The sequence below is a fragment of the Pelophylax lessonae genome (genome assembly GCF_965119305.1).
Source record: "Pelophylax lessonae genome assembly, chromosome: 13".
Lineage (NCBI taxonomy): Eukaryota > Metazoa > Chordata > Amphibia > Anura > Ranidae > Pelophylax > Pelophylax lessonae.
The window spans coordinates 43,235,380-43,251,620 of NC_138780.1; the positions used below are offsets into that span (position 1 = coordinate 43,235,380).

General features: G+C 45.9%; 1 long non-coding RNA gene across 1 annotated transcript in view; it reads left to right on the forward strand.

The window, feature by feature from the left end:
• The first annotated feature begins 524 nt into the window (after positions 1-524).
• Positions 525-16,241, forward strand: part of LOC309569626 — a 29,917-nt gene continuing 14,200 nt past the window's right edge. The window contains exon 1 of the long non-coding RNA XR_014226077.1: positions 525-610. This is a non-coding gene — a long non-coding RNA (uncharacterized lncRNA). The remainder of the gene's footprint in view (positions 611-16,241) is intronic.

The window sequence follows — 16,241 nt, forward strand, 5'->3', positions numbered from 1 at the left end:
GTCCCCCTTAGAGTCCTCCTTTACATCAGTGTCCCCAGAGTCCTCCTTTACATCCAGTGTCCCAGTCAGAGTACCCCCTTACATCAGTGTTCCCATCAGAGTGCCCCTTTACATCAGTGTTCGGGTCAGAGGACCCCTTTACATCAGTGTCCCCCTCAGAGTCCTCCTTTACATCAGTGTCCCCATCAGAGTCCCCTTTATACCAGTGTCCCCATCAGAGTGTCCCTTTACATCAGTGTCCCCGTTAGAGTCCTCCTTTATGTGTCCTGGTCAGAGTACCCCTTTATGTTTCCCGGTCAGAGCTGTGTGTTCTGTATTTATGACAATATTCCCGCAATTTCCCAATAAGAATCTCAAATAGGAATAATCCACCCAATAAGAAAAGTTTTTCCTTGCGCGCATGTGCAGAGAGCGAGGCAGAATGCATTTTTGCGACGGGAGGCATTATTCAACAGAACACTGGCAGTGACACATTGGGACAAGACTCAAAAAAAAGAATTCCCCACCACCATAGGGGGTGAGAGGGGGGCGGCTGTGTAAGATAAATGCTGGGATGACAGATACATTCAGTCAGCATGTGGTAAGTATAAAAAAACTGCGCTCAGAGACTGTAAGCAAGGCCCGGAGTAAAGGAAAAAGAAAACCTAGACGGAGGGCCGACATGACAGGGTTAAAAGGGGGTTTGGAGTAGTAAGTCAAGAGGGGTTAAAGGAAATGGTATAAGGACACTTACCGGATTGGTGGAACGCAGGGAACAGGTGGGGCTTTAGGGGTCAAACAGTAGGAGGTTCCTGTTGAGGTCTTCAATCAGGAGAGAGACGACGTCGGAACAACTTGAACTTCTGCTTCTCCATGTGTCCTGGTAGGCCTGCTTTTCCTGGCGGGTTGCTGCCATTAGTCAGGTCCAGGTTTGGTTACGGACCCTGGTCTGCCTGCTGCTGGAGGACACCGGGCTGCGAGTTTCTACTGCGGCTACTGTGTGGCTACACGGCTTGGTGTTTGACTTTCGGGTCGGCGCCGCGCTGGGAGCCGCGTCAGGGGCCTCCGAACCGCTCTCCTAGCCGCTGTTCGGCTTCGTGCGGGTACAGCCCAGGAGGAATCGTCAGCACTGCTTGCCGGGGTGAGTCTTCTGCCAGTGCCTCTCCCCCCCCCTGCCCAGCGCATGGCGGGAACAGCGGCGGCCATCCGGGTGGCTCGGCGGGGGAGCGTGGATCATGTTGCCAGTGTCCCTGCCTTGCATTCGGAGCGCAGCAGCGCGGCTCCTGGGGCGGCATCACACTCACGGGGAGGATTGCTTCCAGGCTCGCCACCAATTACTTTGCGGAGGACTGGGCGAGAGGGGCGGGTCGCGAGCCCCGCGCTGACGCTGGTGGCAGATCGCTCGGTGCCTCCTGTGCGGACACTGTGGATGAGGGTAGATGAAATCGCTGCAGAGGTTCGGCGGCTTTGGATTCGGGACCAGCGGCTGGTAGGGCTTAGTGTCCTGGGCAGCCTTGTGTGTATTCTTTTTGTCCTTTTCATATCTACGGGGGGCTTTAGTTCAGGTTGCTGGGGGGGTAGGTAGGGGGCTTGCAGGTAGGTGCGTATGAGGTGTGGGGGGTTGGCGGCCTATTCAGGGAGCCGCGGTGGTGAGCTGGTAGTGGATTCCCTCTCAGCAGGTTTGCAGGGCTGGCGTTTAGCGATTTGTCTTGGTTTTGCCTGGTGCAAAATCGGACTCCGCATGGCAGGGTGGTTTATACGGATGCTGATTTGTGGGAAGTCCGTTTGGCGGACTTGTGGGATGTGCAGTGTTCGTGGGGTTCCAGGGGATCAGTCGCAAGCAGGCGGTGACAGTTGGGATAGAAATAGGTGAGTACTTGGCGTTTTTGAAAAACGATGGTGTACTCGCGCCTAGTTATTTAATTATGGTATTTTGGGAAGCAGCAAGTAATCAAGAACACTACCGAGGTAGTAATCTCATAGGTAAATGATGGATATACCCTGATAATTTCCTGTGACAGTATAAATAAAAATAAAAATATGAAAAATATAAAAAGTGCCTGTGCAATCTTATACCAATGCTCATATAATAACTTAGTAAGATGGATAAACAATATATATAGTACTGTGAGATACCGTGATTCTTCTTAAAGTGCAACGTGCTGATGATACATATACTGTGTAATATACCACTCAGAAGATAAATAAATAAAATATATAAGTCCAATGCAAGCAAGTCCATAAAGTGAATACAAAATGGTAAGTGCAAAAAACGTGCTCAAACACTGCCGGTGTGGGGATAAAAGTGCTGCATGCCGGTGATCCTTGGGTTCTCACTCTGTGCCCAGGGGTAAGGTACCACACTTACCGGAAGGTGTGGATTCCAATGGCATATGCCAAGAGGAATCGAAATCGCTTTGTCTGCTGCTCCTGTATATCGATAGGTGGGTGGACGGTCTCCTTATGGATATAGGTAAGCGTTCAGCATGGAAGAAAGAAGGTAGAAGCTCCTCATAGTGTAAAAAGGTTTTTCCTTTTATTGAACTTCAACTTCATAACAACAATTCAACATCAATCTTCCCATATAACTTCCAATAATAAATCCATAAAACCCCCGATCGGTACTGCAGACTTTAAAAACACTCCAAATGTGGTAAAAAACACTCCAGATAAAAACGTAAGGTGACACAGCAAAAACAAACTCGACCCAAAAAATGAACTGTGGGGTCAATATAGTAATGAGAAACGCTCTTAGAGCTCCTATGGTGCCTCGCGGCTGGGATACCACATAGGATGCTGGCTGTAACCGCTGACTCGCGCCGAACCCGGAAGTCAGAATCTCGGCGTGCGGTCCAGCTACTGACTCAGAGCGAGGCAACGTGCGTGCCAACTTGACGCGTTTCGTCAGAGTGTGACATCTTCGGAAGTGGCACATACGTTGCGTTCCAGCTTGGTTATATGGAGGAGTGACCGCTTACTTCCGCTCTTTTTTTCTCTCCATCTCGTATTCCCCTTTCATGACCCATAAACCGGAAACAATTCACTCGATTCATGGTCTGTCTATTGCGCTGCCCTATTGCTTTTTGCCCTATTTTTATTTATTGTGGCCATGTATTTTACCCCTAATGGCAACGTGTGAAAATATTAATGTGCTAATAAATTATGAATAAATATGCACATAAGCCTCGATCGGCTGATTACCTATATAAAAGCTAGAAGTATTTAATTAAATTATCAGCAACTTTGTATATAAATCCCTATTTAAAGTGCAATGTGGTGATATTGGTCTATGAACAAATGTTTCCATTTGTATATGTACTGTATATGCTTATAGCCCAGGTAATGTCATAACTGCATGTATAAATATATATATCTTCGTGTTTAAAATGGAACAATCATCCCCTTTTTCCCAAGTGAATACTATAGTGCTTACCCATACATATGAAGTGCTTAATGTAATAAATATAACAATACTACAAAACATTGCAAATATATACTAGAATGGTTTCCCATACATAGACATACTTAATATAATAAATATAACAATACTATAATACAATGCTTAAAATTCAATAATTAGATAAAAAATTCAATAATTAGATAAAAAGCAATTTATGTCCAAGTCTTTGTTCATTCCCTTCGGCTGTAGAGTATCAAGTTCACATATCCAAAAGGTTTCATTCTTTGATATGGCTATTCTCCTGTCTCCCCCTCTCCAATGTGGTTCCACTGTGTCAATACCACAAAATGTGGCTAGTGTGGGATCCCTATTATGGTGAGTTCTAAAGTGCATAGATAGGCTATGTTTCTTGAATCCCTTTCTTATATTATTTAAATGTTCCCCTATTCTAATACTCAATTTTCTAGTCGTGCGGCCTACATATTGAAGGCCGCATGGACAGGTAACCAAATATGTTACATGTGTAGTAGCACAAGTGATAAGTTTTTTTATTTGGTAGTCTTTGGATGTGGTGTGGGACTTAAAGGAGGTTTGTCTCCTATTCTTCATTTTAACCGTTTTGCATGCTTTGCATTTTCTGCAAGCATAGAAACCTTTAAAGTCCAAGAAGGTTGATCCCAACGTCTTAGGGGGATCTGGAATGTTGTGGATAAGTTTGTCTCTCAGATTGGGCACTCTACGATATATAAAGGCTGGTTTTGGAGGTAATATTGTTTTGAGGGTATTATCTCTCATTAATATGTGCCAATGCCGTTTTATTACCTTTTCTAATTGTCTGTAATTTCTATGGTATTGTGTGATAAATGCTAGGTTAAAGTGATTGGTGCTAGGTTGATCGCTCTTCTCCTTATCTACTAATAGCGTTGTTCTATCCATTTTGCCGATGTTATCTCTCAATGTCCCTAGTTCTCTTTCATTATACCCCTTATTAACAAATCTGTCTATTAAAGTATTAGCTTGTTGCACATAATCATTGTCATCTCTACAGTTTCTGCGCATTCTTAGTAGTTGCCCCTTGGGAATGCCATTGATCCATCTGGGGTGATGGCAACTGTGAGTGGGTATATACCCATTACGATCTGTTCCTTTAAAAAAGCTCCTAGTATAAAAATTACCCTGCTTAAAATTAATAGTAAGATCTAAAAAGTTAACTTCATTTTTGTCATAACTCCCCGTAAAATTTATTTTATAATTATTAATATTCATGTCATGCATAAAAACTTTTAAAGATTCCTCCGTTCCTGACCAAATAATAAAAATGTCATCGATGTACCTTTTATAAATTACAAGATCCTTAATATTCTTTTGAAAAATCTCTTCTTCCTCCCATTTACTGAGAAATATATTGGCTACACTGGGGGCGTACTTAGCCCCCATGGCTACGCCTCTGTGTTGCCTAAAATATTGGCCCTCATGCCAGAAGTAGTTGCTCCCCATGGCTAGGTCCAACATTTCCCCTATTAAGATTTGTTGATCGTGTTTAAGATCTGTCTTTTCTTTTAGGGCCCACATGACTGCTCGTAGGGCATCTGTTTGATCTATATTAGTGTACAACGACTCAACGTCTATCGTAGCCATAATTAAATTGGAGGTGCCTGTAATTTCATTAAGGATGTTATTTATTTATTATTATTTTATTTAATATTCCTCTTTTATGTGCCTTTTTTAATAATAATTTACATTTACTTCTATATTTGTGAGTGGGGTTATTTTTTAGTTTCTCATATGTGGTTACATCCTGCACCAATCGGTTTAATTCCTTTTTGTACATATCTTTGGTTAAAATAACTATACCGCCCCCCTTATCAGCGGGGCGGATAACTATGTTTTTCCTTTTTTCTATTTGTTTAATTCCTTCCCATATATCTTTCTTAGTTCTACCTTTATTCTTGCTCACATCCTTTAGATCTTGGGCTACCATATTTTTAAAAGTGTCCGTGAAATGATTATTAGGGGGTTGGGGGTTAAAAGTTGATTTGTTTTTAAGGTGACTGTGTTTAAAATCACTGGGGAGGGGCGTTCCTGAGGGGGGGTTTAAAATTATGGCTGGGTCATTTTCTTTCAAATGGAAATGCTTTTTAATATTGACTTTCCTTATAAACTTTTGCAAGTCTATAAAGGTTTGGAAGTTGTATGGGAAGATTGATGTTGAATTGTTGTTATGAAGTTGAAGTTCAATAAAAGGAAAAACCTTTTTACACTATGAGGAGCTTCTACCTTCTTTCTTCCATGCTGAACGCTTACCTATATCCATAAGGAGACCGTCCACCCACCTATCGATATACAGGAGCAGCAGACAAAGCGATTTCGATTCCTCTTGGCGTATGCCATTGGAATCCACACCTTCCGGTAAGTGTGCTACCTTACCCCTGGGCACAGAGTGAGAACCCAAGGATCACCGGCACGCAGCACTTTTATCCCCACACCAGCAGTGTTTGAGCACGTTTTTTGCACTTACCATTTTGTATTCACTTTATGGACTTGCTTGCATTGGACTTATATATTTTATTTATTTATCTTCTGAGTGGTATATTACACAGTATATGTATCATCAGCACGTTGCACTTTAAGAAGAATCACGGTATCTCACAGTACTATATACTCACAGTACTATATATATTGTTTATCCATCTTACTAAGTTATTATATGAGCATTGGTATAAGATTGCACAGGCACTTTTTATATTTTTCATATTTTTATTTTTATTTATACTGTCACAGGAAATTATCAGGGTAGCGCGGTCTTTCATATATCCATCATTTACCTATGAGATTACTACCTCGGTAGTGTTCTTGATTACTTGCTGCTTCCCAAAATACCATAATTAAATACCTAGGCGCGAGTACACCATCGTTTTTCATTTATATATTAGATCTCCTTTACACGTAGGGGGACTATTTGATACACGCAGCCATGGATACATACTGCATTTTTGAGTATGCGGATACCAAAAAGATGGATGTGGACTTGTTATTCTCAGGAGGACAAGTCGAAACAACAAAAACTCCCAATTTGGAACAATGGTTTAAAACATTAAAAAACAATATGGATAAACAGATCCGCACTTGGTGGGATATCACTACTTTAGAAAAATATATTAAAGAGGATATCACACCCAGACGATTGAGGTGGGACCTAGCCCCCAATGATGGCATTGAAGACAAAAAGTTAGAAGAAGATTGGTACAATTTTTTTAAGGCTAGTGAATCTAAATTATTGGAATTAATAGTAACTAGATGTAAGAATAAACTGGGAGTTATAAAAGAAAAAATTAAAAACATAAAAGATCAATTAGAACCACATGCACAATCAATGGAATACAAAGAAAGATATAAACATCTTAAAGAATTCTTAGACAAATTGGACAGGGACACACAAAACAAAAAAATTTAAAAATATCAAAGAGATATTAAAGACTATCAGAATAAATTAGTCTACAAATGGCAGGAATTACTGGAGGAACCACAGACCACCTCCAGAGATTCATCCCCAGTCAGGGACCGACAGGACCCACAAGTAGGGTTGAGCGGACACCTAGATGTCCGTGTTCGACGGGTTCGGCCGAACTTTAAAAAAAAGTCCGGGTCCGTGTCCCGGACTTTTACCGAACTTTTCCCGGACACCGAACCCCATTGAAGTCAATGGGGACCCGAACTTTAAGGCACTAAAATGGCTCTAAAACACCAAAGGAAAGGGCTAGAGTGCTGCAAATGGCAGCAAAACGTAATTAAGAGCATGGCAAGTGCTCTGCAAACAAATGTGGATAGGGAAATAACTTAAAACAACAAAAAAAAACAGAAAAATAAAACAATGTTCTTCTTCATCTCTGAAGGACGAGGCCCATATGGAGTAGGAGGGAGGTTGAGGTGGTGGTGGATGTGGCGGTGACATAGGCGTGCGCACAGGGTGTGCTGGGTGTGCCTGGGCACACCCTAATCACCTAGGGCACATAGCATTGCCAGTGAGGAGATGGGAAAGATCTCCCTGGGACCTGCTCTGCTCTATTTCTCCTTGCCTACAGGTACATGGCCCCGATACATTACTCTCCCTGCTGGCAAACACATGCATGTGTATTTCAACTTTGGGGTGCACACCTTAATGCAATAGGCTGCGCACACCTATGGGCGGTGTAGGTGGAAGCGGCGGTGGAGGAGGACCAGGGCCGGATTAACAGCATCATGGGCTTGGTGCTGAGGATTTTGAAGGGCCTTAGGGCCGTGCCTTGCCATGCACCCAGAGGAGGAAGGGTGCAGCCATGCATGCCTAATTCAACATGGGATGCTGTCTCTGAAGCCCATAAACACATCCATGCATCGCCAACTGTCCCTCCTTGTCCGGCCTTCACGCTGTGTGGGGAGGTTCTGAGGGTGCTGCCTGGGGAAGCGAGCATAGAAGCCAGACTTATGTGTTTACAAGTGACAGAAGAGCGGTAACAGTGAATATGGCCAACCCGGGGCCTATATAAAAGGTAGGGGCCTGGAGCTGCAGCTCCAATAGCCCCTACATTAATCTGGCCCTGAGGAGGAGGACGAGGTAGCCAACACTGCTTCTTTTCACAAATTTTAAATGAGGGTACACCCCAAAAGAGTGAGAAAGAGCAAAAATGGAACAATGGGTGGGTAAGGTCGGTATCCATTGCTATTCTGCATAAGGTACGGAAAAGTCCCGTGGGATCCATGCCTGGTTCATTTTAATGAACGTGAGCTTGTCCACATTGTCTCTGGACAGGCGGCTGCGCTTGTCTGTTATAACGCCCCCAGCCGTGCTAAATACCCGTTCAGATAATACACTGGCTGCAGGGCACGCCAGCACCTCCAAGGCGTAAAGGGCAAGCTCAGGCCATGTGCCCAATTTGGAGACCCAGAAGTTGAAGGGGGCAGACCCGTCATTCACTACATGTAGGCGTGTGCACACATACTGCTCCACCATGTTGGTAAAATGCTGCCTCCTGCTAAGACGTTCCATCTGAGCTGCTGGTGCTGCTGTTTGTTGTGGCGTGCTGACAAAGCTTTTCCACATTTCGGCCATGCTAACCCTGCCTTCTGAGGTGCTGGCGGTGCCCTGGTTGCGTTGGCGACCTCCTCCTCCTCCTCTGCCTTGTGCTTCCACTGTGGCCCCGCTGTCAGATGGGAATGCCAGCAGCATGGCGTCTACCAGCGTGCGCTTGTACTCGCGCATCTTGCGATCGCGCTCCAGTGAGTGAATTAAGGACGGTACGTTGTCCTTGTAACGGGGATCCAGCAGCGTGGCCACCCAGTAATCAGCACAAGTTAGAATGTGGGCAACTCGGCGGTCGTTGTGGAGACACTGCAGCATGTAATCGCTCATGTGTGCCAGGCTGCCCAGAGGCAACGAAAGGCTGTCCTCTGTGGGAGGTGTATGGTCCGTGTCCTCTGTATCCCCCCAGCCACGCACCAGTGATGGCCATGAGCTGGCCTGGGTGCCACCCTGCTGTGAACATGGTTCCATCTCCTCCTCCAGCTCCTCCTCCTCCTCATCCTCCTCATCCTCCAGAACTGTGCCCCTGCTGGACAATTGCGTCCCTGGCGTTTGCGTGTGCAGGAACCCACCCTCGGAGCCCCTTGCGAATGACTGCCCTGAAAGCCTTGGAAATGTTACCTCTTCATCCTCCTCCTCCTCCTCATCCTGTGCCACATCCTCTTCCATCATCGCCCGAATTGTTTTTTCAAGGAGGCATAGAAGTGGGATAGTTAAGCTGAGAACGGCGTCATTGCCACTGGCCATGTTGGTGGAGTACTCAAAACAGCGCAACAAGGCACACAGGTCTCGCATGGAGGCCCAGTTATTGGTGGTGAAGTGGTGCTGTTCCGCAGAGCGACTCACGCGTGCGTGCTGCAGCTGAAACTCCACTATGGCCTGCTGCTGCTCGCACAGTCTTTCCAGCATGTGCAAGGTGGAGTTCCACCTTGTGGGCACGTCACATATGAGGCGGTGAGCGGGAAGGCCGAAGTTACGCTGCAGCGCTGCCAGGCGAGCAGCAGCAGGGTGAGAACGCCGAAAGTGCGCACAAACGGCCCGCACTTTCTGCAGCAGCTCTGACATATCGGGGTAGTTTTTAAGGAACCTCTGCACCACCAAATTCAGAACATGCGCCAGGCAAGGGATGTGCGTCAAACCGGCTAGGCCCAGAGCTGCTATGAGATTTCGCCCGTTATCGCACACCACCAGGCCGGGCTTGAGGCTCGCTGGCAGCAACCACTCATTTGTCTGCTGTTCCATGCTCCTCCACAACTCCTGCGCGGTGTGTGGTTTGTCCCCCAAACAGGCAAGTTGTAAAACTGCCTGCTGTCGTTTACCCCTGGCCGTGCTGAAGTTGGTGGTGAAGGTGTTACGCTGTCCGGATGAGGAGGCGGTAGAGGATGAGGAAGCGGAGTAGGAGGAGTTAGGAACAGGAGGCAAACTGAAGCGCCCTGCAATCCTCGGTGGTGGAAGGACATGCGCCAAATTGCTATCCGCCTCAGGCCCATCCGCCACTGCATTTACCCAGTGTGCCGTTAGGGAGATATAACGCCCCTGACCGTGCTTACTGGTCCACGTATCCGTAGTTAGGTGGACCTTGGCACAGATGGCGTTGCGCAGTGCACACCTGATTTTTTCCCCCACTTGGTTGTGCAGGGAAGGGATGGCTTGCCTGGAAAAGTAGTGGCGGCTGGGCACGACGTACTGTGGGACAGCCACCGACATAAGGTTTTTAAAACTGTGCGTCTCCACCAGACGGAATGACAGCATTTCAAAGGCCAATAATTTTGAAATGCTGGCATTCAGGGCCAGGGATCGCGGGTGGGTAGGGGGGTACTTCCTCTTCCTCTCAAGTGTTTGGGAGATGGAAAGCTGAACGCTTCCACGGGACATTGTGGAGATGGTTGTTGGTGACCCAGGTGGTGGTGTTGCTGACAGATCGTCTGTTTGCGGGGTGGCAGGTGCCGGTATCACTACAGATGTGGCTGGAGCGGCCGAGACTGCAGCAGAAGAGGAAGCAGGATGAGCCAGAGACGTTTCTTGGTTTTGAAGGTGTGTACTCCACTGCAGCTCGTGCTTTGCACTTAGATGCCTGATCATGCAGGTTGTGCTCAGGTTGAGAAGGTTCATGCCTCGCTTCAAGCTCTGATTGCACAGGGTGCAAACCACTCGTGTCCTGTCATCAGCACATTTTCTAAAGAACTTCCACGCTAGAGAACTCCTTTGAGCTGACTTTGGTGCGCTCGTTCCCTTGCTGCGTTGGGCAGTAGCGGGCGTAGTGTCTAGGGCACGGCCGCTCCGCTTCTGCACCCTGCTCCCTCTTCTGCTGTGCTGGTGGCTCTGTGCGACCACCGCCTCTTCCTCCAAACTACTCAGTTCACCTGCATGACGTTCATTCCATGTGGGGTCGAGGACCTCATCGTCCTCCACATCATCTTCCACCCAGTCTTCACCCCTGCCCTCCTTGTCGGTCTCCACAATGCTGAACGCCGCAGCAGTTGGCACCTGCGTTTCGTCATCATCGGAGACGTGCTGCGATGATCCTTGCATGTACTCATCTTGAGAAATAAGTGGTTGGGCATCGCTGCACTCAATCTCTTCCACTTCTGGGGCAGGGCTAGGTGGATGGCCCTGGGAAACCCTGCTGACAGAGTCCTCAAAAAGAATAAGAGACTGCTGTATGGCTTGGGGCTCAGACTGCTGGCCTGATTTGCAAGGGGGTGAGGTGAAAGACGGTTGGACATTGGCTGCAGGTGCCAACTCTGACCTTTCTGCAGTAGACTGGGTGGGAGACAATGTGAAGGAACTGGAGGCACTGTCAGCAGCAAACCAATCTACTATCGCCTCAACTTGTTCTGGCCTCATCACTTCTAGGGGCGTTTGATGCCCTACCAAATACTGATGCAGGTTCTGTCGCCTACTCACACTTGAGGAAGGTGTTTCACTTGTGCGTGTAGCTGGCACAGATCGACCATGTCCTCTCCTTGCAACAGGAGCTCTACCAGCAGCACCACGACCCAGGCCACGGCCCTTATTTGACGGTCTCCTCATATTTCTGTAATTTAAGATCTTGCCCTAGAAAGGTTTTTATTGAATAGCGGAATAGAAAATATGATCCAAAAAAAGTGTATGTATATCACACGTACACAACCACACTAGGCCCCAATTACTATTGTTTGTACCCCTAAAAGGCTAGATGAGGAGTAGGGGGAGTATGGAACAGGCAGCACCCTCAAACCTTCAGAAGTATGAGATGAACCCCAACAACTTGGAAAGGTGGATCTCTCTCACACGTACCGACACAGACTATCCCGCAATTCAATTGATCCTCAAAGGTTTTTATTGAATAGCGGAATAGGAAATATGATCAAAAAAAGTGTATGTATCTCGCACGTACACAACCACACTAGGCCCCAATTACTATTGTTTGTACCCCTAAAAGGCTAGATGAGGAGTAGGGGGGGTATGGAACAGGCAGCACCCTCAAACCTTCAGAAGTATGAGATGAACCCCAACAACTTGGAAAGGTGGATCTCTCTCACACGTACCGACACAGACTATCCCGCAATTCAATTGATCCTCAAAGGTTTTTATTGAATAGCGGAATAGGAAATATGATCAAAAAAAGTGTATGTATCTCGCACGTACACAACCACACTAGGCCCCAATTACTATTGTTTGTACCCCTAAAAGGCTAGATGAGGAGTAGGGGGGGTATGGAACAGGCAGCACCCTCAAACCTTCAGAAGTATGAGATGAACCCCAACAACTTGGAAAGGTGGATCTCTCTCACACGTACCGACACAGACTATCCCGCAATTCAATTGATCCTCAAAGGTTTTTATTGAATAGCGGAATAGGAAATATGATCAAAAAAAGTGTATGTATCTCGCACGTACACAACCACACTAGGCCCCAATTACTATTGTTTGTACCCCTAAAAGGCTAGATGAGGAGTAGGGGGGGTATGGAACAGGCAGCACCCTCAAACCTTCAGAAGTATGAGATGAACCCCAACAACTTGGAAAGGTGGATCTCTCTCACACGTACCGACACAGACTATCCCGCAATTCAATTGATCCTCAAAGGTTTTTATTGAATAGCGGAATAGGAAATATGATCAAAAAAAGTGTATGTATCTCGCACGTACACAACCACACTAGGCCCCAATTACTATTGTTTGTACCCCTAAAAGGCTAGATGAGGAGTAGGGGGGGTATGGAACAGGCAGCACCCTCAAACCTTCAGAAGTATGAGATGAACCCCAACAACTTGGAAAGGTGGATCTCTCTCACACGTACCGACACAGACTATCCCGCAATTCAATTGATCCTCAAAGGTTTTTATTGAATAGCGGAATAGGAAATATGATCAAAAAAAGTGTATGTATCTCGCACGTACACAACCACACTAGGCCCCAATTACTATTGTTTGTACCCCTAAAAGGCTAGATGAGGAGTAGGGGGGGTATGGAACAGGCAGCACCCTCAAACCTTCAGAAGTATGAGATGAACCCCAACAACTTGGAAAGGTGGATCTCTCTCACACGTACCGACACAGACTATCCCGCAATTCAATTGATCCTCAAAGGTTTTTATTGAATAGCGGAATAGGAAATATGATCAAAAAAAGTGTATGTATCTCGCACGTACACAACCACACTAGGCCCCAATTACTATTGTTTGTACCCCTAAAAGGCTAGATGAGGAGTAGGGGGGGTATGGAACAGGCAGCACCCTCAAACCTTCAGAAGTATGAGATGAACCCCAACAACTTGGAAAGGTGGATCTCTCTCACACGTACCGACACAGACTATCCCGCAATTCAATTGATCCTCAAAGGTTTTTATTGAATAGCGGAATAGGAAATATGATCAAAAAAAGTGTATGTATCTCGCACGTACACAACCACACTAGGCCCCAATTACTATTGTTTGTACCCCTAAAAGGCTAGATGAGGAGTAGGGGGGGTATGGAACAGGCAGCACCCTCAAACCTTCAGAAGTATGAGATGAACCCCAACAACTTGGAAAGGTGGATCTCTCTCACACGTACCGACACAGACTATCCCGCAATTCAATTGATCCTCAAAGGTTTTTGATTAAATAGCGGAATAGAAAATATGATCCCAAAAAAGTGTATGTATATCACACGTACACAACCACACTAGGCCCCAATTACTATTGTTTGTACCCCTAAAAGGCTAGGAGTAGGGGGAGTATGGAACAGGCAGCACCCTCAAACCTTCAGAAGTATGAGATGAACCTCAACAACTTGGAAAGGTGGATCTCTCTCACACGTACCAACACAGACTATCCCCCAATTTAACTGATCCCCAAAGGTTTTTGATTAAATAGCGGAATAGAAAATATGATCCCAAAAAAGTGTATGTATATCACACGTACACAACCACACTAGGCCCCAATTACTATTGTTTGTACCCCTAAAAGGCTAGGAGTAGGGGGAGTATGGAACAGGCAGCATCCTCAAACCTTCAGAAGTATGAGATGAACCCCAACAACTTGGAAAGGTGGATCTCTCTCACACGTACCAACACAGACTATCCCCCAATTTAACTGATCCCCAAAGGTTTTTGATTAAATAGCGGAATAGAAAATATGATCCCAAAAAAGTGTATGTATATCACACGTACACAACCACACTAGGCCCCAATTACTATTGTTTGTACCCCTAAAAGGCTAGGAGTAGGGGGAGTATGGAACAGGCAGCACCCTCAAACCTTCAGAAGTATGAGATGAACCCCAACAACTTGGAAAGGTGGATCTCTCTCACACGTACCAACACAGACTATCCCCCAATTTAACTGATCCCCAAAGGTTTTTGATTAAATAGCGGAATAGAAAATATGATCCCAAAAAAGTGTATGTATATCACACGTACACAACCACACTAGGCCCCAATTACTATTGTTTGTACCCCTAAAAGGCTAGGAGTAGGGGGAGTATGGAACAGGCAGCACCCTCAAACCTTCAGAAGTATGAGATGAACCCCAACAACTTGGAAAGGTGGATCTCTCTCACACGTACCAACACAGACTATCCCCCAATTTAACTGATCCCCAAAGGTTTTTGATTAAATAGCGGAATAGAAAATATGATCCCAAAAAAGTGTATGTATATCACACGTACACAACCACACTAGGCCCCAATTACTATTGTTTGTACCCCTAAAAGGCTAGATGAGGAGTAGGGGGAGTATGGAACAGGCAGCACCCTCAAACCTTCAGTATGAGATTGTGTTCACTGTACCCCACAAAGATTGAGTTCACTGCACCCCACAATGATTGTGTTCACTGCACCCCACAAAGATTGTGTTCACTGCACCTCACAAAGATTGTGTTCACTGTACCCCCCAAAGATTGTGTTCACTGCACCCCACAAAGATTCTGTTCACTGTACCCCACAAAGATTGTGTTCACTGCACCCCAAAAAGATTGTGTTCACTGCACCCCAAAAAGGATGTTGTTCACTGCACCCCAAAAAGGATGTTGTTCACTCCACCCCAAAAAGATTGTGTTCACTGCACCCCACAAAGATTGTGTTCACTGCACCCCAAAAAGATTGTGTTCACTGCACCCCAAAAATGATTTTGTTCACTGCACCCCAAAAAGGATTTTGTTCACTGCACCCCAAAAAGGATGTTGTTCACTCCACCCCAAAAAGATTGTGTTCACTGCACCCCAAAAAGATTGTGTTCACTGCACCCCACAAAGGATTTTGTTCACTGCACCCCAAAAAGATTGTGTTCACTGCACCCCAAAAAGGATGTTGTTCACTGCACCCCAAAAAGGATTTTGTTCACTGCACCCCAAAAAGATTGTGTTCACTGCACCCCACAAAGGATTTTGTTCACTGCACCCCACAAAGATTGTGTTCACTGCACACCAAAAAGGATTGTGTTCACTGCACCCCAAAAAGATTTTGTTCACTGCACCCCAAAAAGATTGTGTTCACTGCAGCCCAAAAAGATTGTGTTCACTGCAGCCCAAAAAGATTGTGTTCACTGCAGCCCAAAAAGATTGTGTTCACTGCAGCCCAAAAAGATTGTGTTCACTGCAGCTCACACACAGAAAAATGGATGTGGATCACTGACACCTGCCTATCTCCAATCCCACACCACACAGCAATATCGATTGTAGTTTGTAGAACACAGTTTCCCTAAAATTCAGCAGACTCTGTCCCTAACAGGATTGAGAAGAGATCGTAGATCAGGATTGAGTGCAGACCCCACCCCCCACACAGCAATATCGATTGTAGTTTGTAGAAGACACTGACCCTATATAATTCAGCAGACTCTATCCCTAAAATGCCTACAACTCGCCCTGCCTAAACACTCCGACCTGTCCCTCAATTCTATCCGGACACAAATGGTTTTTTCCTGCCTATCTTTCCCTAATCAGCAGCCAGCACGTTGAGGTGTGCTCTGTCCCTGAATCTAAGCAGCATAATGACGCCGCTGCGGCTGCCTCGAACTTATAAAGACTTGGTCACATGCTTCAGACGGCCAATCACAGCTACTGAGACATTTGCAGGCATGGCTGGGATGGCTTAAGGCACACCAGTTAAACGATTGTTGATTGGCTGTTGAAAGCCCGCCATGAAAAGAGCGCCAAAGCATGCAAAACCCGGAAATAAAACGACCGAACACGGATTTTTACCCGAACATACAGTAAAGTGTCCGTGTCCGTGTTCGGGTACAAAAAATCCAATTATTCGGTACAAACACGAATAATACAGTCCGTGTTCGCTCAACACTACACAAGAAGAAATTAGAAATTCCCCAATAAAACCTGCAACACCGG